This window comes from Amblyomma mixtum, chromosome 7, assembly GCF_055824585.1.
Source record: "Amblyomma mixtum isolate Tamu chromosome 7, ASM5582458v1, whole genome shotgun sequence".
Lineage (NCBI taxonomy): Eukaryota > Metazoa > Arthropoda > Arachnida > Ixodida > Ixodidae > Amblyomma > Amblyomma mixtum.
In genome coordinates this window covers 44780242-44785016 of record NC_143018.1, presented here as the reverse complement: position 1 = coordinate 44785016, position 4775 = coordinate 44780242, and the positions used below count along the sequence as shown (strand labels likewise).

General features: G+C 40.8%; 1 pseudogene; it reads left to right on the top strand.

The window, feature by feature from the left end:
* The first annotated feature begins 467 nt into the window (after positions 1–467).
* On the top strand, positions 468–4560 carry LOC149335866 (putative serine carboxypeptidase CPVL; annotated as a pseudogene).
* Positions 4561–4775: the final 215 nt, after the last annotated feature.

The window sequence follows — 4775 nt, the reverse complement described above, 5'->3', positions numbered from 1 at the left end:
CCGTATATGTTATCAAGTTAGTCGGCTTGCATTAAATAGTGTCGTTTGTTATGCACCGTTAGAAAGTTAGTGATGCTAGCAGATGCAACCAGCTGATAGCAGGGACATTGTTGTTCAAAATTCTAAAACAAACTTTAAGTAATAATGAGTTTACGAATTCGAAATATCTGAAATCCAAACGCGTAATTTATTTTTCGTAGCGGACTGCAATCAAAATAGCAATGGTCAATAAAATTTTACATGCCCTGCTTATGCTGCTGTTCCGGTATGTAATCAACAGCTAGCTTTCATGACCGATATATCAAGGTATTCGGATGAATGCCTGTGAAAATTATCGAAGGTTTTCCTCTCTTCATTGCTCGTTCTTTGCGCCTGCTCATGCGATTGCAATACGGAATATATCTGGTTTAAAGCTTTAACAAGCAGAATCACGAATCAGGTATAGCTGACTTGGTGTCCAGAATGAGATGAAAATACAGCAATCTATAACCAGTGATATCTTAGAATTCCTCAAACAGTTCCTGCAGTTGTTTGGTAATTATCGAGGGCGAGACTTCTACGCCGGCGGGGACTCCTATGCAGGTAGGTATTTTATTGAAATTTATTGCGACAAATACTACAAGTGTAAATGTTGACCTTTTCTCGGTCTCACCAGGGATTCTCTTGCTGATAAGCAAGACAAATCCGTACTTCACAAACTGCTCTTGTAAAATTATTAAGAAAACTCTCTTGGACAAAAACGATTTATTTCCTTCATAGTGAGGGCCCTATATGTGGCCAGTTTAAAGACAGATTTCTTAAAAAGGCATTGCAGTAAATGCGCAAACGTCGAGACCTGCAGCGGTAACCTTGCTTTATATCTGCTTGCGCTTATCTAAACGAGTAAAGGGAGTTTAAGCATGATATAATCCCACTATTTACGTCCTTGCTCTCGGCGCTTCTACGACGTAACAGTGAATGAAAATATAACCCTCACTTCACCTAAAAATGTTACAAAGGTAAAAAAAAAAGTTCTCGGTATGAAATAGAAATGTCTATATAAATGGTGGCAACCAAAATTTGGCCCACAGCCACATCGAGCGTGGTCTGCATAGTTTAAATAATAAAAAGTTTTCTTATTATGCAGAACAAAAAAATCCACAAGGCTGTAAATACCAACTTTATTCAAATGCGTAAACTTCAAATCATAAAAACAATTATTCTGGATAGGCCGCTTAATCGGGGGCGCATCCGGAAAACGCTTCTAAGCTTCTTTGGGGAGAGATAGACAATACCCACTTCAGTCAAATGCTTCGCTACTACTTTATAAATCAATTCGTTGGTTCTTGCAAGCTTTCGAGCTTGTCTTTTCAAAGATTGGAAGAGGCAGCTGGCGGTCACTTTATAAAGACTCGCACCCTTGACAATATCGGTACGATTCTTGGAAGTTTGTGGCCGACCTTCGGAAGCCGAAATTTCTACAGTGAGACTAATCTCGTGTTTCACTAGCAGGAACAGGTAGAGCACATAGTTATTTATTTAAAGAAATTCACCTTGTTCGGTCCTCGGATTTCACGTTGTGCCCTCGCATTATACCCTTCGCTTGTTTTGCGAGCCGGCCAATTCTGAAGCGACATCATTCTTACTTTCATGCCAGCCGAACTTTATAACTCACTGTCGTCATGCTGTGAAAAGCGCAGTACATAATAACCCATAAGAAATACCTATCCATGCTTTTTTATGGATTATTATTTGTAGTGGTTTTCATGGCATGGACCATTCCAGGTGCTTTTCGCGGTGGCCTATTCGACTAAGCTGGTTATTTGGTTTCTAAGGTCACACTCTGTGTCTTACCACAATGATCTCAAGATTCTGTTCGAACCTATGAAGTTCACTGCACTTCAAGCATTTATTATTTTTATTGCCTTGATGATGTCTTCTTTAGTGCCATTGCTTGCTGTAAGTGAAATAATGTATTCACAAAAACATGAAATCCGGCAAACAAATATACAGCAATTTAGCAAGCCCATTAGAGAGAACGTAAGGGGCTGTTATTAGGAGTAAGCGGGAAACGAAAACTCTTATTGAAAGGAAAGGAACTCCGAAAATATCACGCAGTAATTTCCTCAATTCCTGTCGAAGTTCACTCTGAGATAAGCAGGAATATAGAGGATTAAAAGGGGGCGAAAGGCTGGCCCTTCTGGGGAAGAACCGGATTGCTACGACTAGTCATACCTCCCAGATTAAATGCAAATGGTTTAAGTGTTTGATGTGTAGCAAGTCAGTGTAACAGTTGAAACGCAGAAGCAGCCTTTAAGACTTAAAATTCACCTGAACTATAAATTCTGTTCTTATCTCGCAGGGTGTAATTAACAGCCAGGATAAAGAAGAGCAAAAAAAGAGAAACGAACTCAATTAATAGAAAATTAACTAAAGACATATAGGTCGATAAACGAGCGGGAATCTCACTACGCCTCCACAGCAGGCACTTGAAACTTGCAAGCGAAAAGCAATATATGAAGCGCCGATCTCCTTTGCATATACCGGATATACCGTTCGCGTTTTCGTCACAGTGTAGCTGTTTAGAGCGAAACATCGCAATTTTTTTTGCAGTGTACGTCTGCACTAAGCTGTCGTAATTTTCCAGGTCACAGCCGCTACAGTTTATAAGGTTTTTTTTTGGCTATAAAAATGTCCAGAACTATATGGAGTTGGTAATCGACACTTCGATGACATGAATCGATGCCCTGTGCTTGTTTTTCCATTACTTTTAGTCCTGCTTACAGTAACTGGTAGGTGTACAATATGATCTGACTGTAACAGCCTGTGTTTCCCTTCTAAACCTACCGTTGTTCTAAAAGTTTAGGTGTAATATTTAGCAACTCAGCTCAGTAGGCTAGGTTGCTGCCCATTCAACTAGCGAAAAATGTGCGTTAGTCCGATACGCTGCAGTAGTGTGGGAAAAACAGCCTTAGGAATTCTTCATTCGAAGGGCGTTCAGGAGCATAAGTACTGGCACCACGGGTACCGTGTGGAAAACGTGTGTATCGCACCCAGCGCCTAATCTTGAGCTTAGTTTCTTTGATAACTAGGAGATTACGCTTGACAAGCTAAGTTGTGATGCCCCTCGTAGCTATCCAAATGCTTGTGATCATGCCTCTTAAACTGAAATCCCTTCTTCACGACATACTGCTGGTATGTCGTGAGTACAACCCGCATTATCAGCGATGCAAGTTTTCCTTTGAGTGTAGAGTGCCCGGGCTACCACCGAATATAAAATGCAGTGGAAAATGCAAGAATTTCTAGTCACTGAGCGGTGCAAGTTCATTTATAAAGCGCAGCTAGTTTTTCTTTAACGTGAAAATGAAAATATCAAATATTTTGCGTTTATTTTGGTTGTTTAAGACTTCAAGGCGTAATTATCTTTTCTTACGAACTACTTATACAATATCAGATTATAACACTTTCATCGGTAACTTCATCACTGGAATGAAAAAGCTGCCCTGTAAATAGATGGACGAGACAGAGAACAGCACAGACTCGTACACTTCTTTTTTTCTCATTTTTTTCTTGACGACGATCGACCAACTCGCCGAAGAGCGGCGTGTTCAACCAATTGTAAATAAGGTTAAAAAAGGAATAGCTTTTTCGTCTTCTTTGTGTAATCTTTTTAGTTAGCCTACCGCGCAAAGCGAACAATATAAATGCTTCAAAACCTTTGTGACATTGGAGCTATAACTAAGCTCTATGTTTTTCTTTTCAGCTCGCTACTCGGTTGCTCTCGCATATGAGATGCTGTTGCGTCGCACTGGAGTACAACTGAACTTTCAAGGAGTAATTGGGGATGTTGCTTTTCTTGCGCCGATCTTCGACTTGGCAGACTCTAGTGATTTCCTCTTGCAAAATTCGATGCTGGATAGAAAAGGATATGAAAAATTTAAGCCACGCTTTGCGTTAATGAGAGGGCTGGCCGCACAAAAAAACATTCGGGCGGTGCTCCTGTTATTTACAACTATATTCGCTTCTGAAACTCCTGGAGCTAACAAAACTCTATTTCAAGAACTAACCTTATACAACAGCCACGCGAGTCCTCTCTACACCGAAAGGCCAATGTCTATGAAGTGGAGCTTCCAATGCGCAGCCAACCCAGTCTTCAAAAGGGCTCTTCATGCAGGAGAGAGTCGCCCCATTGAATATGCCAACGAAACACTCCTGGGAATGCTAATTAATGACTGGACGGTAGATATCACAGATAAAGTAGAATATGTGCTAAGCAACACCAGGGTGCTTCTCTACACCGGTCAACAGGATGCCCTCTTCCCGTCAGTGAATTAACAAGCCTATTTAGAAAAGCTTAAGTGGGCGTACGCGAACGAATATCGACAAGCTCCTCGGGCTGTATGGAAACCGTACGGGTCATACAGAAGCGCAACAGGTTACATGAAGTCTGCTGGAAACTTCACTTCAGCGGTCGTGTTCGGCATGGGTCACTATGCTGGATTTGACAAGTCCTCTGAGATATATCACCTTATAATGGACTTTGTAAAGCAGAAGATTGCATTTTCTTCCAAGAAGATGTAAAGAATCCTTGTCATACTTTTACACAAGCAGTCAATAAAAATTCCCAGGAAAAAAAACTTGTTGTTTCTTGCTATTTGTTCTTATTTTCACTACGCTGATGCAATTTGCTTATGATTGCGAAAAAGACTGCTGCACTTTCTACGCTATCATTTAGCATACACACTCCTCAGAACTGCTTTCATGCCCCGTATTTTTGAGATTCTCGCGCGCACTTT